At 44.1% G+C, this 26,706-nt stretch overlaps 1 protein-coding gene across 1 annotated transcript in view; it reads right to left on the reverse strand.

The window, feature by feature from the left end:
- SV2C (synaptic vesicle glycoprotein 2C) overlaps positions 1-25,519 on the reverse strand; it is a 219,335-nt gene extending 193,816 nt beyond the window's left edge. Inside the window, exon 1 of the mRNA XM_041753202.1 lies at positions 25,413-25,519. The gene's annotated coding sequence lies outside the window, so the exon portion shown is untranslated. The remainder of the gene's footprint in view (positions 1-25,412) is intronic.
- Between the last annotated feature and the right edge of the window lie 1,187 nt (positions 25,520-26,706).

Here is a 26,706-nt window from a genome sequence, read left to right on the forward strand (position 1 = left end):
GAATTAACTAGTTAGTATGCCTAAAGTCATAGTAAAACAGAACCAGGAAGCACTTAGCATATAACTGCATGTGTCTAAAACTGATAAAAGGGGGATAACAATATGAAGAATGCGCATAATAATTCAGTGTAGGACAGGTCATTAATGTAATTTAGCACAGTCCTCACTTCTCTGTGTGGGGTTTCTGTATGTTCAGCAATTTGACTTGTTACATTTGTGATTCATTTTTCAGATTCCAAAACCATCCAGCAGAACTTCCTCTACACTGTGCTAAATGCAGAAGATGTGGGGAAGTTTGATCTAACTAGAATTCCTGTAGAACATATTTCTGTTGTTCTAGGGTGTATGTGTGTGTGTCTGTCTGTGTCTGTTTGTGTCTCTGTCAGTATGTGTGTCTGTGTGTGTTTAAAGTCACAATTTTCATTTGGTCATAGTTATCAACCTGCAACAAGTTATACTAGAACTAATATTCTCATTTAATATCTGAAGCAGAAAAACATTTTCTTTAAAATTACTCTAAGAGGGATCCCTGGGTGGCGCAGCGGTTTGGCGCCTGCCTTTGCCCCAGGGCTCGAGTCCCACGTCGGGCTCGGTGCATGGGGCCTGCTTCTCCCTCTGCCTATGTCTCTGCCTCTCTCTCTCTCTCTCTCTCTCTGTGACTATCATAAAAAATTTTTTTTAAATTACTCTAAGAGATGGGACGCCCTGGTTTTAGTGGTTGAGCATCTGCCTTTGGCTCAGGGCATGATCCTGGGGTTCTAGGATTGAGTCCCACATCCGGCTCCCTGCATGGAGCCTGCTTCTCCCTCTTCCTGTGTCTCTGCCTCTCTCTTTGTATCTCTCTATGAATAAATAAATAAATCTTTAAAAATAAATAAATAAACAGAATTACTCTAAGAGAAACCTCACAAAATAACCCATTCATTCTTTCTTCCTTTCGTGTGTGTGTGTGTGTGTGTGTGTGAATATAACTATTTGCTGCAAGCTTTCTTACACTAAAGAGAAACAGTGAATGGTCTTACCTGACCTTGGATGCATAGATATCAAGAAATGTAGAGTGAATTTTTTCTCACTCTTTTTTGTTGGATCAAAACATATAATTATTACAAATCAACAGATATCTATTTTAGTGCATCAGTACTTGTCTAGCCATATGTCATTGCCATATGAACAATCAGGTGCTTTGTGTTACCAACAATCCAAGTTCCCAAACTGGCCAGTGACTTTCAAAGGTTTCCTCTTGAGCCTTGCTTTTCAAAGACTGGTATTGGCATTACTTGGGAACTTGCTAGAAATGCAGAAGCTCAGGTCCCACCCCAGACCAACCGAACCAGAATTTGCAGTTTAACAGAATCCTGAGGTGATTTACATGCACAGTAAAATACTTGAGAAGTATCAACTCATATTCATTTGCACTGTTAGAGCTTGAACAGGAAAAAAAGAGCAAAATTATAGATGTTGACTAGGAATTACGGCCAAGTATGCTCATAGCAGCGTGCCATGCAATTCATGAAGAAAAATGGATGAACTGCTTACACATTTTTAAGAGTGAATATGAATGATTACTGAATATCTGTATATCCTACCTGTGCCATGTAACTAGGATCATCATATAGCCTATGTTCCTGGAATGGTTTTAGTTTATACCTGATATCCTGGAATAGTTATTGTTAGTACCCCACCACCTTTTAATAACTTTTTTTACCTAAAAAAGTCTGGCTCTAATCATAATCTGCTTTCCCAAAAGAAGATTCAGTTGTAAGAATATATATATGGTTTTCAGGCTTCACTAATCACCAAATTCTGCTCCTATGAAACAGTGGTTTCATAGCGGATGGAAACATTCCACTACTAAAACAGCAAGGCAATGGTTTTTCATGTCACAGAAGAAAAAAAGGAGTGGTCGTAATCTTCTCATTTTAACTTTTTATTACTTTTTTTCTTATACCACTAGTATTTAATACAGTTTATCATTACTAGAATCCGGTATAGGGCCTGACTTAGAACAAACCTACATGTTTATTTATCTTAAGCTTAATATATCAATATATTTACAGCGTTGCAGAAAGAGCACCATGACTTCCAAGTACCAGAACTGTTCAGAGAATCACAACTTTAGTCTCCCATGATTGAAAACACCACTCAATAAACTTTCCATCTGCATGCCCCAAATGGACAATGGGCACACTGTGTACAATAAAAACCTAGAGAAAGAACAAGAAAACTAGACATCATCATTCAGTGGCAAGGGTGAGCCTGTGGAAGCAAACAAATGCAAGAAGAAAGGTGGACGGCATCTACCCTGTTGTAGGTAAACAAGAAAAATGTAAGAAACTGCCGTTCACTGGCTCTGGTGCAGAGTATAATGAGATCAAAACATCGGGTTTGCTAGTGTTTGGCTCTGGGGAAGTCAATTCTGCCCATTTGATCAGAGGAGGACAGCGCCTAGTGGAGCCAGAGTCAATTACTAGGAGCTAGAGCCCATTCAGAGACCAATGGGGGGAGCTGAAGAAGAGCCAGTTACTGAAGACAAGTGTAGGGGTTGCCAAGGCAGGGAAACCAAGTCAGAAACAAGTCTAGATGATGTGGAAAAGTAACCTGGAGAGGCAACACATTGAATTCTTTTAAAATCTTTTGTTAAGGTTTAACTTGCATCCAGTCTAATTCACCCTTTTTGGTGTGTAATTCTGCAAGTTTGGCAAACATCAACAACACATCACAGTCAGGATGCAGAACAATTTCTCCCACTCCCAAAATTCCCCAGGCCCATCTGCCATCAACCCTTCCCCTGACTGTAGGCCCAGCAACACTTTTTTTTTTTTTTTTTTGCTATTTCCAGATGTCATGGAAATATAACCATACAGTATGTAGTTTCTATATCTGGCTGCTTTCACTTAGCATAATGCATTTAAAATTAATCCTTGTTGCGTTTATCAGTAGTTTGTTCCTTTTTTATTATTGAGTATAATTCCACTATATAAATGAACCACAATTTGTTTATTCATTCACCAGGTGGAAGACATTGGGATGCTTTCAACTTTTGGAGATATGAATAAGGCCCACAGAAACATTCGCATACAGGTTTTTGTGTAAACATGGGTTTTCATTTCACTTGGGTAAATATCTAGGATCAAGATCAATGATGAATAGATGTTAAACTTTATAAGAAACTGCCAAAGTGCCTTCCAAAGTACCATTTTGCATTTCCATCAGCAATGTAGTTCCAGTATTCCATATCTTTGTCAGCATTTGGCATTGTCAGTGTGTTTTTTATTTTACTACTCTAGTGGGAGTAATCTTCAGTCCATTCCTGTTTTAATCTCCCATAAATGAACCCACTATACAATAGATTCCCATCTACATGAGTGAAATGGACAACAAACACACTTGTAGCTTTAATTTCCATTGCCCTAACAAGGAATTATGTTGAATATCTTTTCTTCTGCTCATTTGTCATTCATATACTTTCTTTGATGAAGTGTCTATTCAAATATCTTGTCCATTTGTTACTGGGTTGTTTTCTACTTTGTGAGTTTTGAGACTTATTCATATATTATGCACTCAAGTCCCTTATTGAATAAGAATTTTGTAAATACTTGCTCCCAGTTTTTGGCTTGATTTTCACTTTCTTACTGGTGTCTAATCACGAGGTCTTAATTTTAACAAGGTACAATTTGTCAAGTTTTTCTTTTAGGGAACATTCTTTTGATTTCATATTTAAGAAATCTTTTCACAAGTATTTTCTCTTATATTTTCTTCCAGGAGATTTATAGTATTATGTTTTACAATTACTTCTAGGATTCATTTGAAGTTAATTTTTGCATACAGTGTAAAGATATGGATCAAGAATTTTTTGGTTTTGGGGGAGCTGTTTTGTTTTTATTTGTTTTGTTTTTGCATTCGGATATCCAAAGATCTGCGTACCATTTGTGAAAAAGACTGTTCTTTCTCCATTGAGTTGCCTCTGAACATTTTCCAAAAATCAATCGGCCATATATATATAGGTCTATTTCTAGAATATTTATTCTTTTCCATCTTCTATATGTTTATCTTCTTGCCAATACGACTTTGTTTTGATTCCTGTAGCTTTAGAGTCAATTTTGAAATAAAGTAAATGTGAATCCTCCAGCTTTTCTTTTTCAGAGTTCTGGCTAACCTAGTTCCTTGTCTTTTCATAAACATTTAAGAGTCAGCTTGTTGATTCATATATATATATATACACACACATATATATTTAATACACACACATATATATTTAAATCAGCTGGGATTTTGATCAGGATGCACTGAATTCACAAATTAGTTTGAGGGAAACTGATATCATTATAATACTGAGCATTCCAATCTATGAACACAGGATAGCTCTCCATTTATTTAGATTTTTTTAACTTCCTTCATCAGTGCTTTATAGGTTTCAAAATAAAATATTGTACATTTTGCTAGATTTATAAGTATTTCTTTTTGTGTGCTATTGAAATTGGTTATTTTTAAAATTTGAATTCCAACTATTTATTGCTAGCACATAAGAATTTGACTTTTGTATATTAGTTTTAGCAAATTTTTGTGTGGATTCTTTGGGACTTTCCAACTATGTGACTATGTAATCCGTTAATAAAGACAGTTCTGTTTTTTCTTTTCAATATGGAAGACTTTCACTTTTTTTCTTGCTTTATTACATTGGACATGGTTTCTAAAATAATTTTGAATAGGAATGGTTAAAGTAGAAATCCTTGCTTAGTTCCCAGTATTAAGGGGAAAGCATTAAACTATTCAACATTAAATATTATTTTAGCTATAAGGTTTTTGGAGATGCTCTTTATAAGAAGTTCTCTTTTATTCTGACTGCTGAGAGTGTGTAAAAAATCAAAAGTAAGTGCTAAATTTTATAATATGGATTTTCTGTATCTGTTAGATTACTGATAGGATACATTACATTTATTGATTTGCAAATGTTGAAACAGCTTTGCATTCCCAGGATAAAGTTGGTTATTATGTATTATGGCTTTTATAAATTTTTTTTATTCAATTTGCTAGTATTGTGTTGAAGATATTTTCATATATGTTCATGACAGGTATTGGTTGAGGGTCTTTTCTTGTAACATCTTTGTCTAGTTTTAGGAGTAGGGTAATTATGCTCTCATGAAATGAGTTGGAAGGGGTGTATCCATCTTTGCTATATTCTGAAAGAGCTTATGTAGAATCAGTATTATGTCTTCCTTATTTTATTTTTTTTAATAATTTTTATTTATTTATGATAGTCACACAGAGAGAGAGAGAGAGAGAGAGAGAGGCAGAGACATAGGCAGAGGGAGAAGCAGGCTCCATGCACTGGGAGCCTGATGTGGGATTCGATCCCGGGTCTCCGGGGATCGTGCCCTGGGCCAAAGGCAAGCGCCAAACCACTGCGCCACCCAGGGATCCCTATGTCTTCCTTAAATGTTTAATAAAATTCATCAGGAAACACATTAAAACTTAATTGTACTAATTTAAGAATTGTGAAGAGTAAATGAGACAGTGTATGAAAATAGCCTAGGTACTGTAACAAGCAGAACCCAGGCAATAACAAATATTTGCCATTATTATTACGTCTACAAATCCAACTTAATATAGGTAGTTAGTATAAGAGCATGCATCTTCCCAGTGAAGATTATACACCAGAGACTGGCATGCAAACCCAAGGACACTGGCCATAACTGATAATATTAAAAGCCCAAGACATGAAGGAAAAAAAAACTTTAGATTTCTTTGATACAATCAATATACACCCATTGTGAAGGGCCATTAATATTTTTAAAGAGTTTCAGCATTATACTATTTGAAACATTTTGTTTCATAATTGTCCTTTAAATTTCTATATGTGCAAAAAAACCATGTTGCTATTTATTACAAGTCATAAAATTAGGAATGAGCTTAAATTTTGGAATGCAGGTGGGGTACCTGGGTGGCTCACTCAGTTAAGCATCCCACTTTTGATTTCATCTCAGGGTCGTGAGATCAAGCCTCAGGTCAGGCTCTGTGCTGGGCATGGAACCTGCTTGAGATTTTCTCTCCTCCTTCCTCTGTTCCTCTTCCCCACCCCACTCACACTCCTGTTCATGCATTTTCTCTCTGTGTGTGTCTGTCTCTCTGTCTCTGTCCCTCTCTCTCAAAAAAAAAATTAGGAATGCAGGTAAATAATAGGACAAAATTCCTCTATATAACTACTTTGCATTTTAGTGACTACAAAAAACACATGAGGACTAAATGAATGGTAAATAATGAATAAAAGGTATTGTAATTTTAGAAATCCATTAAAAAACATACTGAATATTTTAACAATTTCAATTATGCATTATTACTTACTGCATAGCTTTTTATTTATCCCTATATGGATTTGCAGACTGACATTATAATAGAATGGGGGTGGAGGAAGGCAGTGAAGCGTACCAAAAGCTTGTATAAGGGTCTAATGGAATATTAATGAAGCAAGCAAGTGAAAAACAAAATCTAGATCTTTCAAATGCTAAGGCTTCATTCACTATGAACAGAGAGGACTCGAGCCTTGATGATTCAAGGCTGGTGATCATCACAGAGGTACATTAATGAAAGAGAATGCTAAAGTCAGGGTCTTGTTTCCTGTTGGATAAATAATGAGTATTTATTGAACGCCTCTCAGCAAGGCTACATGGAAACTAAGTCAAGTCTCTCTAATGCTCTTACAGAGCTCCGCAGAATACACAGATTCCCTTGGTGTATAGAGAGAACCTAGGTTTTGAAGCCCCACAGGTACAGATCCACTATTTATAGTTCTGTGACCTTGAGCAAGCAATGCAGGCTCTTTCTGCACCAGATTTTTAATTTCTAAAATGCATTATTGCCTACTGATTCACCCCACAAATATTTCGTGATTATGCTAGGCCCTGTGTCACCTGCTGAGCCCATGAGGGCAAACCTTCAAGAATCCAGACAGAGAAGTGAGCATTCATGAAACAGAGTAACCAGTGTTACCACTGTACAAGAAGAAAGTGTATCACTTGCATACTGCAATGGTGTCTAAATTGGACCTGGGAAAATCAGGTAGGACTCCCCTAAGGAAATCACTGTTAGGTAAATTCTGAAGAATGAATGGGAGTTAACTAGGTGAGCTGTGGAGTGAAGAATGAAGGGGAGAGCCTCCAGGCAGGCAGAAAGGCTCAGAGGAGGCAAGAAGAGAGCACGGTCCCATCAAGGACCTGAAGAAATTCTCTGTGGCCCTAGTTAGGAATTGATCCTGGATCGTAAGGCAACGTGGAGCCATTGCTGATTTTTAACAATGAAAATAGACACAGTCTTTTTGTTTAACAAACCTATAGTGTATTGAAAAGGGACAAAACTGAAGGTCAAAGGCCCTGGTAAAGGCTGTTGCGAGAGATGATGGTGGCCTGGACTCAGATGTGATAAAAACTAAGAACAGGTGCCCAGAAGAACAGCTGGCCTGTGTTAGGAACCCAGCACATGTTAGATGCCTTTGTTCTTCTTCTCTTGTAATCGGTGCCACTGTTTTAAAAGGAATTGTCCAGGGATCCCTGGGTGGTTCAGCCGTTCAGTGCCTGCCTTTGGCCCAGGGCGTGATCCTGGAGTCCCGGGATTGAGTCCCGCATTAGGCTCCCTGCATGGAGCCTGCTTCTCCCTCTGCCAATGTCTCTGCCTCTCTCTCTCTCTCTCTATGTCTATCATGAATGAATAAATAAAATATTTTTTAAAAATAAAATAAAATAAAATAAAAGGAATTGTCCAAATGTCCCAAGTAGCCATACAAGTAAAACCTCTTTCCAATGAATAATTTTACAAAGAAATATTCTTCATAACAAATACTTCTATATGTCAAAAGGGAAGAAATACAATCTATTTTACCTCTCCATTTTTGGCTACCAAGTGATGAGATTTCTAAAAAAATGTTGATGTACATGCAATTTTATTGCAACAAAATTGTTTCAATGTCTTAGTTAATTACAATAAGTTCACTAATTAAGCTCACTAAATAATATCATTAATATTAGCAACCTCTCTAGTCAGTAAAGATCACATAACTGGTTTACTGTCTTGGAGTTTAAATACTGTTTTATTTTTTTTCAAGATTTTATTTATTATTTATTTTAGAAAGAGTGCATGCATGCATGAGCAGGGGGAGGGGCAGAGGGAGAGGGAGGAAGAGAATCTCAAGCAGACTCCACTGATTGTGGAGCTGGATGCGAGGCTCAATCTCAAGATTCTGAGATCAAAATCAGGAGTCAGATGCTTAACTAACTGAGCCACGCAGGTGCCCCTCAAGCCCTATTTTAAAATTATTTTGATAGTTTCATTTTATATGTTTATTGTTTGTCTCCCCCGCCCCTAGAATGTACTCTCCATGAAAATAGGGACTTTACCTGTCTTGTTCTCGGTTCTCTCTCCAGCAGCTGGAGCAGTGCTTAGTGCTTAACAGAGGCACAATAAATATGTGTGGGCTAAGTACTTCACAGAATGAGTGAAAACCAGGGGGCCGTCTATGTGAAGTAACTCAAATTAGCCACTCCTAACTGGTATCTTTACTTCAAGGCTCTCCCTACGCATAGCCATTGCACACTTGATTTCAAATTCCTCTCCTTGCTCAAACTGAGCTCAAACCGCCACATCTGACCTTCAAGGACTCCCATCCACTGCAGCAGCTCAATCTCCCACCCCTGCCAAGTCCCAGAGCTCACACCACTTCTTACCCCATCTACAAGATAACTTGCATTTCCCAACTGCCCCCGTATGCTCCACCTCAAATACCCTACATCTCCCTGCCTGCCTGAAAAAATCCCATCTGCAATGTAAGGTTCACCTAAAAAATGATTGCTTTTGAAATTTCTCTTTACACCTTAAATCAGTGGTTCTCAGCTGGGGGTGAACTTGCATGTTCTCTACTACCTTGGAGACATTTGGCAATATTTGGAGACATTTTTGGAGGTGATTACTGGAGGGGAAAATACTACTGGCATCTAGTGGGTATCAGTCAGGGATGCCATTAACTACCCTATGATGCACAGCCCAGCCCCCTACAACAAAGAATTATCTGGCCCAAATGTCAATAGTGCTGAGAATCCAGAAGACCTGCCTCAAGCAAATGTCCCATTGCCACCTTCAAACCACTGCAGTTTTGGAGTGCATATACCACACGCCCACTCTCTGTTGGACAATATTTATATAATTCATCTGAGCCTTCCCTCACAGGTCTGTGTGCTCGAGATCACAGGCTGAATCCTACCAATCTCATTTTTCCTAATGAACATAGCCAAAGGAGACAATCAATTTGTGAACTGAAATTGAACTGAAATTTTGATTTTGTTCTTAAAAAATATTTCAATTATCTAGTCAAGTCTATTTTCTCCTGTGTCCTGTTAAGAAGAAAGGAAAAGGTAGACACCATGTTGTGCACTGAATCTTTAAATCCTTAAGATAAATTCTGTTACCTTTTATGCTTTCATAGGAAACAGTGTCCATTTAGGGCAATAATGGTGCTATATTGGATTAACTGCCATTTGGATGCTAGTTTTCATCACGTACTCTGCAGCTGTATTTTTTCATTTACCATACCTGTAACTTTTGAACTAATAAACAAAGAGGTAAATGAGCAGCCAACCTTGAACCTCAGCTAAGTTAAAAGGTGGCTTTACATGAGTCAGGACCAAGTAATACATGCCATGATTCATCTAAAGTACCTCCTTTTCTTATAATCCTAATACTTAATAAAGTTAACAAATATTTGCTAATTTTATAGTTCATCAACATCATAGTCTCTGAGCAATTTACACATAAAATATTTTGGCCATTTCCCTGACAGGGCTGTACATGTTAGAGGCTTTTGACATATTTACAAAATTCAACTAAGGGTGAAAATTCACATGTGACCATCCACTCCTAATTTCATCTCTTCTGATACAAGAATTGATAGTCCTGAGGAATATACAGACACAGATGCATGTTAGTCCTTAGAATTAAATTTGGAATTTTGCATTAAAAATTCGGCTTGGCGAAAAGAAGGAAAATCTGATATTAGACAAGATCATCATAAATTCCTTCATCATTACCAGAAGGTAGGCTGAATCCTCATGACTATAAATCCAAACGGCCTTCAGGCTGAGAACACATGCAGTGGCTCACTTGAGAAGTTGTTACACTGAGAAGCTAGGCATCCTGATTCCCAACGCTGTCAGTCAGGGACAGTGGAAACTGTTATGAAGGTATTTTGTGTTGACCTATGTCAGCCAGACCCAAAATCAATGGTTAGTTATCCTTCAAGGGAAGGAGGAAACTCCTCCAAGCAGAGAAGCAGAATGCAATCAGAAGACCCTGAGAAGAATTTAACATCATCACTGTTTCCTGAGTGAAGATATCACAACCCATTGCTACCAGCAGAGGAAAGGAAGACAAGACACACACACACACACACACACACACACACACACACACACACACAATAGCCCAACACACACATACCAGCAAAGGAAAGCACTAATATGGTGAGGAAGAGGTACAGAACTAACTTCAAAAGCTCTGGGAGTCCCAAGAGCTCAGTCACACTTTATTGCACTTTAATTTTAGGCAAAGATAGTTAATCATATGATTTTTTAAATTTTGAGTTACCCCATTTCAAAATCTTTTACTGAGTGAAAAAACTTTCTAAGCCAACAATTGGACATAGCATGAACTCTTACTTTCTATCCTATTTAGGAGCTTAATTATTTTTTAGATGCTTTATTAAATGCAATATGACGTTACACCAAATGTCTGATGTGGTAATCAACATAACAACTAAGTAATATGGTAATAATAAGGGTGTGCATAAGGTCAAAAGTTGAGAGTAAATGAATTAGTTGTCTACTGCATAATATCCCTCTGACTTTGGCTCAGGTCCCGTCGGTATATAATATAGGTAGAGTTTAAATGCCTCCAAATCTTCCACGACCACTAGGTTTCACTGATCTCATCCTTAAAGGAGAATCATATCATTCCCCTGATGTTAAATAAAGCTGGAAGTTTAAGATGGCCTGTATTCCTGTCTCACAATCAATTATATTAATCACTGGCTTTTCTCCTCAGGCTTGCTGGGAAGTAGATATTAACCTTTATGGGTTTGGTGGGTGTTTTTTTTTTTTTTTAATTCACTGACTTTGAATATAATCAAGCCTTCTTGTGCACATACACCTGTATCCCAAAAGGCAGGCACAATCATTACATATTCAGGTTCACAGTAATGGATGTTTGCAGCTCTGCCCCAATAAATGTCCTCTGCACACCACAGATAAAGAGTGATGCCCTTATCAATACTTCAACTTTGGATTAAAAGGCACACAAATTGGATGCATTATTCACTCCTGGGTCACTCCTTCAATGTCTTCTGGTGTATTCCTTTTGAATTACCCTTACATCAGTTTCTGTTGATAAGAAAAATATTCTTATCCTTGAACCACAGACCAAGACAAGTCATCGACCTTTCATTCTCTGTTTTGTCAGTCTCTTGTGGAAGCAAGTCAGATGGCTCCCACTCTCATACACAGAAGACGGGGAGGGGAATCCCTAGGGAACATTGTCTAGCAATGACCTCAAAGAATAACAAGAAATTGTTATTCAAAAAGAAGGATTAGAAAGAAACCACCAGACTTTTACTGGGCATCTCCCCTAGTTATTAGAGCATTCATCTTTGAAAATATCTGTTTCTTCAGTCCTCTACACTTGCCCTGTCCTTAGCCATCACTAATCAAGATTAGAGCAGCATGTCACTGCCCAAGTTTCCACACTGCTTGTGTTTTGGGTGAGCCCTGGAAGTAGAATTACGATAAAGGCTTGTCTATTTCCTACAGACACACCATTTCTGTAAGTCAGTCCAGCTCATACACTACCCCCTTTGCAACTACTGCTAGAGAGAGAGTACTGTGGCAATCTTCACAGAAAGATTATGCTCCTTTCAGAGACAATGACAAAATGGAAGAGCCCTCCCTGTGTTACAGCTTGCCCCCTCACATCCCCAAAGATAAATCAGCTTACTACCCGTGGTACTAAAAGTAGAGAATTTAGAGGAATCCAACAACACCTAGTAATAACATCCATTTTTCAGTGTCTTGTCAAATAATTTTCATAGATAAAATAACCCATCTGCAGATAAACTTAGAATACCTATATAATGCCCTAACGGAGGAAAAGGAGAACCAGAAGAAATAATAAAATACGTTTTTAAATATGTAAATATTCTGGTATAACAATTCTAAAATACAAAATGAAGACATGAAACCCTTGTTTCTAAATGTACAATCAGCATGAATGTAACAAACACCCATAGAGGCAAACAGTACTTATTAGCAATTTAAACATCATAACTAGCGTGTGTTACCACTGGTGACATGCCTGTTGGAAATGATGAGCAACACTTGGTAAGATTTTTAAAAAAACAAAGTACAGTCTTCCCTTGATTTATTTATAAGTTGTTTCCTTCAAGGAAAATATGTTACATATGAAAATTATGCAAAAATACTTGTATTTAACAGAAGTAGTTCTAGACTTAAATTATTAGAAATGAAATTTTCACTTGAATGGATGTCTGATAGGACATGGGTAAATTATGCAGTGTGTGAGACAATGCTTTGTTATGTGGAACTGTCCTATGTATTATATGTCTTCGGAACATGGGCTGAAATGACATGCACGGGGCTTTGAGTGTCCATCCACTATTCTTGTATTTCTATCATCTCCATGCAAAATATATGAACTGGGTAGCCAATTATTCCAAGTAGGACTAAAGACCTGAATCTAACCTGTAATTTGGAGAAAATCTAGCAAAGCTCAATGTAAATTAGTCTTCCAATCCACAGATGCATGGGCAAAAAGAAATTGCTTTAGGTTACTAACTTTTGGAGTAGCCAGTTAGGCACCACGATGTAGCAATAAACGTCTGATGTATCGAATGAGATTTTCTTTTTTTTTCCCTCCCAGCATAACATAGGCAAGTATGGTTAAAGGGAGAATAGAAAAATCAGTAAGAAATTCATGACAGGGATCCCTGGGTGGCGCAGCGGTTTAGCGCCTGCCTTTGGCCCAGGGCGCGATCCTGGAGACCCGGGATCGAATCCCACGTCGGGCTCCCGGTGCATGGAGCCTGCTTCTCCCTCTGCCTGTGTCTCTGCCTCTCTCTCTCTCTGTGTGACTATCATACATAAAAAAAAAGAAATTCATGACATTGGACAGGGAATGGATGGATATTATGAAAAAGAAGGAATGGGTGGGATCTAGGGAGAAGTTAGAAGTTAAACAGCACTATAAAACAAACAATGCTAAGTCACTAGCTGTATGAGTTGCTGGGGTATAGAGAAGCTCTCCAACAAACCATGACAGTGTGTATTTCATGAGCTTGCTCCTCCACAACCACCTTAAAGGATGGAATCTGCAACGTCTGCCATAGTCTGACGGATCCATGTAAAGACAGGCAAAGATATAATAAGACTTGAATAAGGTTCACAGGTTTTCACAAAATAAAACCCCTGTCATCCAGTGTGGTCCTGGCACAAAAACAGACACATAGATCAATGGAACAGAATAGAGAATCCAGAAGTGGGCCCTCAACTTTATGGTCAACTAATATTTGACAAAGGAGGAAAGACTATCCACTGGAAGAAAGACAGTCTCTTCAGTAAATGGTGCTGGAAAAATTGGACATCCACATGCAGAAGAAGGAAACTAGACCACCCTCTTTCACCATACACAAAGATAAACTCAAAATGGATGAAAGATCTAAATGTGAGACAAGATTCCATCAAAATCCTAGAGGAGGACACAGGCAACACCCTTTTTGAACTCGGCCACAGTAACTTCTTGCAAGATACATCCATGAAGGCAAAAGAAACAAAAGCAAAAATGAACTATTGGGACTTCATCAAGATAAGAAGCTTTTGCACAGCAAAGGATACAGTCAACAAAACTAAAAGACAATCTACAGAATGGGAGAAGATATTTGCAAATGACGTATCAGATAAAGGGCTAGTTTCCAAGATCTATAAAGAACTTCTTAAACTCAACAGCAAAGAAACAAACAATCCAATCATGAAATGGGCAAAAGACATGAAGAGAAATATCACAGAGGAAGACATAGACATGGTCAACAAGCACATGAGAAAATGCTCTGCATCACTTGCCATCAGGGAAATACAAATCAAAACCACAATGAGATCCCACCTCACACCAGTGAGAATGGGGAAAATTAACAAGGCAGGAAACCACAAATATTGGAGAGGATGCGGAGAAAGGGGAACCCTTTTACACTGTTGGTGGGAATGTGAAATGGTGCAGCCACTCTGGAAAACTGTGTGGAGGGTCCTCAAAGAGTTAAAAATAGAGCTGCCCTACGACCCAGCAATTGCACTGTTGGAGATTTACCCCAAAGATACAGATGCAATGAAACGGCGGGACACCTGCACCCCGATGTTTCTAGCAGCAATGTCCACAATAGCCAAACTGTGGAAGGAGCCTCGGTGTCCATCGAAAGATGAACGGATAAAGATGTGGTCTATGTATACAATGGAATATTCCTCAGCCATTAGAAATGACAAATACCCACCATTTGCTTCAACGTGGATGGAACTGGAGGGTATTATGCTGAGTGAAATGAGTCAATCGGAGAAGGACAAACATTGTATGTTCTCATTCATTTGGGGAATATAAATAATAGTGAAAGGGAACAGAAGGGAAGGGAGAAGAAATGGGTAGGAAATATCAGAAAGGGAGACAGAACATAAAGACTCCTAACCCTGGGAAACGAACTAGGGGTGGTGGAAGGGGAGGAGGGCGAGGGGTGGGGGTGAACGGGTGATGGGCACTTGGGGTACTTGACGGGATGAGCACTGGGTGTTATTCTGTATGTTGGCAAATTGAACACCAATAAAAAAATAAATTTATTATTAAAAAAAAACCCTTGTCATCAAAATTCAAATCATGGTTCATTTATCTGTTCAGATTACAAACACATATACATTAAATAACCAGTAGATCCACAGTAAGCCCATGAGTAATTCATTTTTATCGACACTTGCTTTCAAAGAAACTGGAATCCTCTATAAACCTGCCTATCATACAGATGTTTGTAAAAGTAACTAAATATATGTCATTCTATCTAGTTACTAATGTTCTGATATTTCGAGGGCTGGTTTAATGGTAAATAAAAGAAATAATGAGTTTTAAAGTTTGCAAATAACCAGAGGCAATGATTCCACATTCTAATGAGATAGGAATACATTTTAAATAATTCATATACATTTTTAAATGATCTACAGATAATGCCACATGACTTTGAAGTTTCTCTTTTTTTTAAGATTTTATTTATTTATTCATGAGAGACACACAGAGAGAGGGGGGGGGGGGCAGAGACACAGGCAGAGGGAGAAGCAGGTTCCATGCAGGGAGCCTGATGTGGGAATTGATCCCGGGTCTCCAGGATCAGGCTCTGGTCCAAACTGCTGAGCCACCCAGGGATCCCGACTCTGAAGTTTCTAGACTCTATATAAAAAATTGACTAAACTAAGTATCCAAAGCAATGAAGAAAATACAATTAAATACAAGAATCACAGAGTTCACAAAATAAAAACCAGTGATCTTAAATAACTATGCATTATATTTGACAACCTGGATTAAAATTGACAAATTTCTTTTTTAAAAAAAACACAGCTTACTAAAATTGACATAGGAAGAAATAAAATTCTTGGCCTTTATTAAAAATAAATTATTTTGTGATGAAATAGAGACTTAAGAGCATTGGTTGAAATTCTATACACATTCATAAAAAATTTTAGCCAATCAGAAACGAGGAAACTTATCCAATCTGATAAAAGTGGAGGTCAAATGACAGAATTGCTCATGAGGGACTTAGACTCAAGTCATAAGTGGAACCCAGAAGAGTGGGGGACTGTTTTCTCCTCCTGGCATCGTGTGGACTGAGAGTTTGGCCAGCCTGTCTGGGAATGGTCATGATGCTCTGACCATCAACAGTGAGGAGGCTCTGACAAGCAGTTTCCCAGACACTGGGCATGAAAAAAATAGGCATCTGAGCAGGACAAGGAGAACTGTTAGGCACCTCCAGAAGGAGGCTACGACTAGCAGACACACAAAAAGTGCTTCTAGAACACTAGAATCCCTGTCATGGTCTGGGTGTTGGTTAAAGAGATGTGTTCATTTTGTGAAAATCAACTCAGCTACACCTTTTTTAACATGTACACTTTTTATCTCTGTATATTATACTTCCATGAAAAAGGCTTAATAAATTTTTAACATGTTCAGCCCTGATGTGTTCAGCACTTGGGAGTTATAAAGATCTCAGTGACTTGGCCTCTTCCCCTTAAGGCTCAAGGGACTCAGAATCTAGTGGGGAAACGTGTAGAGAGCCACAACATCAAAGTGTGAGAAGCACTATGATGGTGGTGGCTGCAAGGGGGCTAGGGGAAACAAAGAAAGGAGCCCAAATTCTGCTGTGGTGGGGTGTGAGGTTTTAAGCTGGGGTTTGACAGGCAGGTAGGGGCCTTTCCCCTGAGTGAGCATATGCTGAGAGTGGGGGAGAGGATGAGTGTTGGGAGGGAGAACATTCCAGACCCATGCAAGAGAAGATAAAAATTGTCCATCTCCAATCTCAAGTCCACAGCCATAGGATGAAAAACGTCCCTAAAAGCAAAACATTCTGAGTAGCAATACAGGCTTTTGACAGCCACTAGACATATAAGATTTATTGAGAACAGAGATGGGAGATGGAGAAGAGATCCTGGACTTTAACAACCTAAGTCAGCAATGCACAGTTCTTCTCAGGGTCCGCTGTACTGGATGTTTATAGGTGAGTTCCTTTCTTTTTCATTCAAAATGAAAACAGCTTTATTGAGCACCACAATAATTTATGTTCTTACAACCTCAATTACCTTCCACCAAAGCTGTGAGCTAAAAAAATAGCCATGGGAAAAACTGGCATGGCATTTTAGCCACTAAAACATTAATATCTACACACATTGAGAAACATCATCACATGGGCAACTTGAAATTGATTTTTACCAAATTTACTAATGCCTTAATTATAAAAGTAGTATGCAATTATTGTTGAAAACTCAAATAATTCAGAAATATGTAAGGTAAATAGTGTCAGGTCCTCTCCATCTTATCCTCAAAGGATAATAGTTTGGTCTTTGTCCTTCCAGACTTTTTAATGTAATTTAATTTTTTAATAGAGACATATGACATATTCTGGTCAATAAATGTCGTATTTTTAATTAATAACTTACCTTCAAGATATTTCCATGTCAGTATATACAATGTGTAGTATTTCATTATTTAGATAAGCCATAATTGATCTGATCACCCTCTGATGGACATTTAGATTATTTTTAATTTTTTGCTACCACAAATAACATGCACAGAACATCCTGTGCAAAATTCTCCTGATTTATCTTAATATTCTGATCCTTCTGAGCATGTCTGGAAGGGAGAGACCAAGAAATCTCCCAGTGAAGAGCTCAGTCCAAGCAGAAGACAATCTGAGAGTCCCTATTTATGGTGTTAAGATAATGGGCTAGAGTCGGAAGGGACAAATGATTGTGAATACAGGATGTTGTGTCGCTTGAAGTGATTCTCACCAGCCCCAAACATTCATACATCCCCTAAACTCTTTAGGGACAGTAAGAGCACACAGTAGCACAGGGAGGTTCTACAATAGTGGAGCCCAGGGCATTCTGGGCAATGGGAAGCATGCTCTAAAACACTGTGGGATGCTGCTGCAGGGAAGTAGAGGCAAGGACCACAGGAATTATCCCTGCAAGCTCAAAGAAATAGTGAAGAATCTTAGCAGCGGACTGGGAATCCACAATTGAGGTAGGAACAGAACCTCGGAAATGACTGTGGACACCATTCTGGGTCTGCATATGTGGCCAACAGGAAACCCTGGCTGCCAACTTAGTGGGGTACTTCAAAAAATAATACTGGATACTTAAATTACTTTTGTGTTCAATACAGCTTATAATGTGTTTAGTGTGCATTAACTGGAGCATGCTGTCACATGTTGAAAATAATAATAGCATGAAGGCAAATATGAGAAAGCCCCAATGGAATTATTGGAATGTCACTTCTTAAATGCAAACACACATAAGCACAAAGATTTTTTAAAAAGAAAAAATGGCATACTTAGCATTACTAAAGAGTAATATTAAAATGAGTAGATTTCAAAGCAAGCTAGTCAGAGCTTGAAATGACAAAGTGGGTCACCTTCTCTACCCACAGCCAAAATGCATGGCTGTTCCCTGCTGCAGAGGTTCCTATGCTGCATGACTCAGCTGGGTAACTTAAAGCAAAGAACAAACATTGCAGATATTTCTGCTAGAAAAATTGCAACCCCCCCGAGATCACTATCTTGTGTGGATCTGCAGATTTAAAAACCAGAATACTGGCACAGAGTCTAAAATACATCACTAGTGTTCCTGGTGTTCCTACAAAGAACTTCAAAGCTGCAGTCTCTCAGCAATCCCAGGAGCAGTGACAGGGAGGGAAGGTCCATGGAAATGGCCCAAGAGTAGGAGAACTAACCCTAGTTCTTTCAAAGCTCCCGATCTAGACCACACTGGATGGCTGTAATCAGGTGTAGGCCGTCATGGTATACTGGAAAAGACATTGATCTTGGTTCAGTCAATTATAAGCCATGTAATGGGAAAGTCACAAGTTCTCTGAGTAATGAAAGTCCTAGGGTCATTATAAAGACTATAATAAGCTACATGCACACGCTATGTACAAACATGCATAGGTTCCCAGGATTAGCCAATAACTGACAAAAGGAAAATGTGGGGCCCCTTTGCTCAAAAAATGTCAAGATGTGAGGGCAGGGCATAAACCAAACACAAGGTCTTTCTTCTAAACATCAGGACCGGTGAGGTTCATGGGTCGAAGGCCCATGAACCAGCCCTCAGTGTTATCATCCCACAGATTGGTGTTCCTTGAGAACAGGACCTCTGTAACTGCACAGCTCAATCTCCAGAGTACCTTGCATTTGGCAAATATTCAGGAAACATTTGACTACTTACAGGACTGCATTATAATGAAAAGGAAGCAGGGTGTCTTATATTAAGGAAGGAATCCCTTCATGTTACAAAACAAATACTGATTAAAGAGAAAAGACATATTTTATAGTACAGTGCCTGCAAAGCAACACGTTAGGAACTTTATGTTTTCTTTATTTACCCTTTACAGATAATCTTAAAAGTAGATATAAAAATCATCTTTCTACAGATGAAGAAATTAAGACTCTAAGAGATTAAGAAACTTGCCCATGATTACACCATTTTTCTCAAACAGCTCATCCATCTGATGAAATTTACTGAGCTCTTACTATGCTCCAAGTACTGTTTTAGGCACTAGGGATAAAGAGCAAGAGAAAACAACAACCTATCTCTAATTCTGTCCTTGGCCTCTTGGAGTATTAGTTCAGTCAGGATAGAAAGATAGAAATGAAACAATCTTACTTTTTAAAAAAATGGTAAAATGAGCTTTAAAAACAGAGTTTCCACATTCAGCAAATGAAAATACAGGATGCCTGGATAAATTTAAATTTCATACAAACAACAAATAACATTTTAATATAAGTATGTCCCATGTAATATATGAGACATACGTAGATTATGAAATGTTTTATTAACCTGAATTCAAGTTTATGGAGTATCCCATTTTTCTCCAACAGCCTCGTTTATAAAGAAAAGAACACTGTGAGAAAAGAAAGAATTTTCACCCCAGAGGGTTGGGAAGCTGCCCCAGAAAGGGAAGATGAGCGAAGGACAAAGAGCATCGGGAGTTAATACGGTGGAGGTAGGGTGAAGCAGGTGATGAGGTTGCTGTAGCAGGACAGGGCTGATGTTTGAAGGTTGCTAGGATGGGAACGGTTTGGAGGTTAAACAAAGTGAAGATACAGAAGTGAGCAGGGGCCAGACCATTCAGAGCTCTGAAGGCCATGCTAAGGTTTCCAGCCTTTCTGCTGCCAGAGCAACGTGTTGTAAATGCTGCTCCTTCTGCCTATGCCCTTCCTTCTGTGATACCATCTCCGTAACTGTCTCCACAGGGTTCTTTCCAACCACCCATCTCACTCACTCGGCCCCCTGACTCCTACCACAGAACTTAGTCGTCGTTATGTCTGTCTTGCCAGTTGGAAGATGACTTCTCTGAGAGCTTCAAGTAGAGACTCAATAAATAGTGAAGAGAGCAACAAAGCCTAGAGAGCTCATGTGTTCTGGGTCCCTGTCATGCTTCAAGTGCTAGTTCAAGTACTCTTGCAAGTGTAGACCACTAATGATGACATATAACTTACTTGGCAGAGCTTGATAAACAGCATATTCTGGGCTCACCCATGGAACTACTCATTTAGAATACCTAGCGTGAAGCTTGGACATCTCTATTTGAATAAGCTCCCCAGGAAAGTATGATACACAGGACAACTAAGAACCATCCAAGAATTCGGCTATACTAAGAGTCTAATTCATAATATTTTCAAAGAGTAACAAAAAACAAGAAAAATCACTTTATCTAATTAGTCATAAATCTCACTGTGCTCTTGTGTTATAAGAAGGCCCAAGTGCTATGAGAAGACTGAAGCCCATTAATGTAGTTCTTAGTTTCCAGCCTTAATCATTTGCAGTACATACTGGGCACAGGAAATGATGTAACAGCCATGGTGTATACTGGGTGCTCAACAGAAAGCATTTAAAATTTGTCAGGTTGAGGCACCCGTCTGGCTCAGTCAGTAGACCATGCAACTCTTGATCTTGGGGTTGTAAGTCTGAGCCCCACATTGGATATAGAGATTACTTAAAAATAACATCTTATAAGGGACGCCTGGGTGGCTCAGTGGCTGAGCGTCCGCCTTCAGCTCAGGGTGTGATCCCGGGGTCCTGGGACTGAGTCCTGCATAGGGCTCCCCACAGGGACCCTGCTTCTCCTTCTGCCTGTGTCTCTGCCCCTCTCTCTGTGTCTCTCATGAATAAGTAAGTAAAATATTTTAAAAATGACAACTTATAAAATAAAATAGTCATGTTAAATTCATCTGCATATCTATTTTAACTGAGATTAGCAAACTGAGATTATTATTTTTCAAATTTGGTCTTTTAAAAATGTTTCAATCCATAATCATAATGGCATAATACAAAATCTAACAGATCTATTATTCTACAAAAACAGAGCCCATAGTTCCATGTATAATTACAGAATGAGTTAATAAAAAACACTTCTTATATTCTACCTATCAGCAAAGTTCAAATTTAAAATATAACCCATCAATGAATAAAGAAGATGTAGTATATATACAATGGAATATTACGCAGCCATAAAAAGAATAAAATCTTGCCATCTGCAACAACGTGGGTGGATCTAGAGTATATAATGCTAAGTTAAGTCAGTCAGAGAAAGATAAATATCATATGATTTCACTCATACGTGGAATTTAAGAAACACAACGAAAAAAAAAACAAAACTAATAAAGAAAAAAAGAGACAAAAAGTGGACTCTTGAATTTACAGAGTTTAGTTTGAATTTACAGAGTCTAGTTTGTCTAGAACAAACTAGTGGTTACCAGAGGACAGGCGGGTGGAAGGTGAGTGAAAGGTGATGGAGACAAAGAGCACACTTATCATGAGGAGACTGAGTAACGTATGGAACTGTTGAATCACTATATTGTACACCTAAAGCTAATATACCTTGTATATGAACTATACTGGAATTATAATTTTAAAAAATAAAATTAAATATAGCTTATCATATATTTCTGTATTTCATGGAGCGAACGAATATTAGAACCAGAAGGTACCAAACCATCCAGTCCATTGCCCTCCCTTTATTTCATCTGGTTCAATTCTTCCCACCAGGGGAACCCATGATGACATGCAACTAGTACCAACTGTCCCTAATTACAAGGGGTGTTTGTGATAAAAATAAGTGGTGCCTTTATACACCACTAGGACCATATTTCCAGCAAGAATTAAAATAGTAACTTGACCTCCCACTGTTCTTTCAGCTGTGTCAAATAAAGAAAGGAGCTCCAAAATCAATTCACCGCAACATTTACACTGGTTGCTCCATAGGGCAGAATTGAAAAAGCAAAGCAAAAGCAAAGGCAATTTGGCAATGTTGTGCCAAAACCACACACAGACAGGGGGCTGTCTCTCTTAGGTTTACTGCAGACCTGACCTAGATGAGTTCGTGTTAAGCGTGCACAAGGATATACTGTTGTGAACCGTGGGTCAGACAAAAGGCACCGCAACACGGAGAAGCAGCACGGCTGCAGGGTAGGCTGTCCCCTGAGACAGCCGCACAGGATTCAAAGGGTGTCCTAACTTTAACCATTCATAGACTACCTGCCACCGTGTAGGAGGAGCGACGCTGAGCGGTAGCAAGGCAGTTTGACAAATCTCATGTTTTTATTCATGAAGTATATCATCAACAAGTTTACATTATGGTAAGAGATAATATCCCTAATTGTAGGAAATGGGTTTTCTAGGACTCGTGGTCCCGTGATATCTGGCACATTATGATACCCTTTGTGGTACTCTCCTTAAGGCTGGAAACTGCACCCTGTTTTCTGAGGCACCCTCCACACTTAAGGAATATGACTGGGTTAATAATGAGAAAAATTTTTACCTAAAAGCTCTGAGGCTAGGCTGCTGCTCGCACCAGAGAAGCAACTTTGACTGTCATCAGGTCATGAAAAATGAATTTGCTTTCTCTACTACATGACCAAAAACACTCAGATGTAATCCAGAGCTTCCCCGGCCCACCCCACCCCCCTTCTCCAGACAGCAGCTTAATGGCATCTGATTCTATATAAGGCTGTTAGGAAAAGTCTATTGTCTGCATTTGCTGACATTGAAGGCTAAATTTCATTAAAGGAACAGCACTGGTGAATGTCTCCAGAATTTTTTAAAAGGTAAAACTGTTTTCTTTTTCCCTTAAAGGGACTGTGTTTCATAATCTTTTCCATTCATAGAGAATTTGTAGGCACAAAGCTGAGACCATCATCTTTTGTCCTCAAAACAACTTTGTAAACATGAGAGACTCCTAACTCTGGGACACGAACAAGGGGTGGTGGAAGGAGAGGTGGGCGGGGGCTGGGGGTGACTGGGTGATGGGCACTGAGGGAGGGCACTTGGCGGGATGAGCACTGGGTGTTATGCTATATGTTGGCAAATCGAACTCCAATAAAAATTTTTTTAAAAAAACTTTGTAATAAAAGCTCGTCTGAGCTCTTTTCCACATTTGTCAAATGTGGGGAATGAATCCGAGAGGGCAAGTCACTAATGCCGTGGGGGGGGGGGGGGGGGTAGAATCTTTGTCTCTGGGCTCTCCCATGACTGCCTTCCCTCTGGCCTTCCTGCCTTCCCTCCACCTCCCCCTTCCAATCCTTCCGCCACACATCATGCAGCTTTGGACTCATTCAGCAAAGCCAGTGGAGAAGTCTATGCCCGGAGGCTTCCAGAAGGCGGGGTTCCTTCCAAAAACTAACGCGTGGATTGGGCTTTTATTTTCTACCGGGAAGCGCTCTCAGCACACATTTCGTGGCAGAAGAGAGGCGTGCAGCGCCGGCTCCGCAGGCCCACCTGGCCGCCCCACCTGGCCGCCCCGGGCGGGCCTCCTGGCGAGGAAGGGGCGCCCCGCCGAGTCTCGGGGACCCCAGCCCCGCAGCTTTCACGGCAGACGGGTCCCGGGCGCGAGGCCCTTCGGGACGTGCCGAGAGGACTGGCGGCCCGGGAGACCCACGCAGGCTCTGCTCCGGGATAAGACCGGGAATTCGGCTGGAGCCGCCAGCCAGGTGCTCAGGAGGGGGCGCGGCCGAGGCCGCCGCGGCGCCCTGCGCCCCGCTACTGCGCACTGCGGAGCGCCGCGCGGCCGCCCCCGGACCCACCCCCGGGCTTCCCCCGGACCCCCCCGGAGCACCGCGCGGCCGCCCCGGACCCCACCCCGGGCTTCCCCCGGATCCCCCCCGGGGCACCGCGCGGCCTCCCCCGGGCTTCCCCCGGACCCCCCGGCCTCCCCCGGGCCCCCCCCGCGGAGCACCTCGCGGCCTCCCCCGGACCCCCCCCCGGGCTTCCCCCGGACCCCCGGCCTCCCCTCGGGCCCCCCACGGCCTTCCCGGACCCCCCCCAGAGCACCCGGCGGCCGCCCTCCCGGACCCCCCCCGGCCTGCCCCAGGGCCCCCCCCGGGCTTCCCCCGGACCCCTCCCCGCGGAGCACCTCGCGGCCACCCCCGGACCCCCCCCCTCGCGGCCTCCCCCGGACCCCTCCCCCCCCCCGCGGCCCCCCGGACCCCCGGCCTTGCTCGGGCCCCCCCGGGCTTCCCCGGACCCCTCCCCAGACCCGCGCGGCCGCCCGGACCCCCCGGCCGACCCGGGCCCCCCGCCCCCGGACTCCCCCGGCCCTCCCCCGGGCCCCCGGCCCCGGCCCCCCCCGGACCCCTCCCCGCGGAGCACCGCGCGGCCGCCCCCGGACCCCCCCGGCCCGCCCCGGGCCCCCCCCGGGCTTCCCCCGGACCCCTCCCCGCGGAGCACCGCGCGGCCGCCCCCGGCCTCCCCGCCACCCGCAGCCCCTGACGCACGCGCGCCCCGACCCCCGCCGCCCCGCCCCGCCCCGCCCCGCACTCGGGCCCACGCAGCGGTGACGCGAGCGCCCCTCCCGCCGCCGCCCCCCGTGACTCCCCCCCGCGCCGCCCGCGGGCGCCCCAGGTGCCGGGGCTGTGCGCCTGCCGGGGGCGCCGCTGCCCAAGTCCGTCAGCGCGCTGCGCATCCCGCAGGACGGCCGCGAGCCGCAGGGCCCAGCCGCAGAGCCCGGGCGGAGCGGGAGCGGCCGACGGCCCCGAGGGACGCGGGGGCGCTCGGCGGGAGGGAGGCGCGGGCCCCGGGGCAGCCCGGCCGCGGGACTCCCGGTGCTCCGCCCCCGCTCCCGGCCCCGGCCCCGGCCGCGCACACCCCGGACGCGGCCCCGCGGACGCGCGACGGCCCCTGACCCCGGGTGTCGGTCGGGCTGGCTGGGCGCGGGGCCGCCCGCCTCTGCTCCCCGCCGGCCGCGCGCCCGCAGCGGGATCCAGCCCGGGAGCTGAGCCCGCAGCTGCGGCGCGGACGCCGGTCGCACGCCCGGCGGGGCTGGAGCGGCTCGAAGGGACTCCGGCCCCGGCTCCCGAGCGACCGCGGCCGCCGAGCACCCGGGAGGGCCCCCGGGCCCCGCTCTGCTTCACCCCGACCTCCCAGTCCCGCCCCAGCAAGCGCCCGCGGGCCCCGCCAGGCGCCTGCAGCCGCCTCCTCGGGGCACGCGGGCGAACGTGCGCTCCACGAGGCTGCGGAAGTTCCCGCCGGGCGCCCGGCTCCCCGCCCCGCACGGCCGCCGCGGGCCCCACTCACCGCTCCCGCCGCCGGGATCCCGGCCCCGCTCGCTCCCCGGGCCGCCTCCGTCCGCCCCCCTCGCCGGCAGCGCGCGGACTGGCGACTCCGCCGAGCGTGTCAGCGGCGAAGGGAGGGGCGGGAAAGTGCTCGGGCGGGCGCGCCGCGGCCCCCCCCGCCCGCTCCCGCTCCCGCCCCCGCCCCACCCCCGCCGTGCTGCAGTGCCGGCCGCCGCGGGGCGGGAGTCGGGGCGCGGCGCGGTGGGGGGGGCATGGGGGCGGGGGGCGGGCCGACGGGCCCGGGGGGGCATGGGGGCGGGGGGGGCGAGGGGCGGGGCCGGGGGGGGCGGGGGGCGGGGCCGGGGGGCATGGGGGCGAGGGGCGGGGCCGGGGGGGCATGGGGGCGGGGGGCGGGGCCGGGGGGGACGGGGGGCGGGCCCGGGGTGGCGTGGGGGGCGGGGGGCGGGCCCGGGGGGCATGGGGGCGGGGGGCGGGCCCGGGGTGGCGTGGGGGGCGGGGGGCGGGCCCGGGGGGCGTGGGGGCGGGGGCGGGGACGGGGGAGCGTGGGGGGTGGGGGGCGGGGGGCGGGCCGACGGGCCCGGGGGCGCCTGGCGGGACTGGCCGACGGGCCCGGAGTGGGGGCCGCGGGGGGGGACTGGGGACCCCACCAGTGGCCAGGACCCTCGGAGGACTCAGCGGGGGGTTCCTTAACTGGTCCCTAGCTGTAACTCTGCGTGCGCCCGGGGGCGGCGCCCCAGCGTGGCCCCGCGACACCACCCGGAGTCCTGCGCGCTGACCTCGCGGGCGCCGGGCACCCAGGTTTGCCCCCTCCGGGCCCGGGCCGACCCGTTGACGCCAGCGGGCTCCGCGGCGCACCTGGCCGCCGAGCTGACCAGCCCCCCCACCCCGGGTCCACACTGGCAGACGAGTCGAGTGGACACGTGGGGAGCAAACTTTGCTGGGCGTCTGAGGGCTCCCTAGGGCCAGGTGCGCCCAGACAGCGCATCCACAGGCGGACAGAGCAGGTGGCTCTTTTAGGGGGAACTACTGAATATCTAAAAAGGGGAGGGAGGCTCCGTAATTTTGTCTCCCCCCTCGAGGCCCCGGCTGAGCTCCCCCAGTGCAGGAGGCGGCTGGGGGAAGCGGGCTCTCGGCGCCGCCCCACCCCCGCGTGCTGCCACCCGGGTGCCGCGAGGAGCCGGCGTCCCCAGGTCGCTCCGAGGCGCCCGCGCGGCGGGGCCGGGGCGGCCGGGCGGCAGGTGTCGCCCCGAGACGCGCTCCCGCCGTGGGGACCCGAAGCCGACCCAGCGCAGCGC

The sequence above is a fragment of the Vulpes lagopus genome, chromosome 4 (assembly GCF_018345385.1).
Source record: "Vulpes lagopus strain Blue_001 chromosome 4, ASM1834538v1, whole genome shotgun sequence".
Taxonomy (NCBI): Eukaryota; Metazoa; Chordata; class Mammalia; order Carnivora; family Canidae; genus Vulpes; species Vulpes lagopus.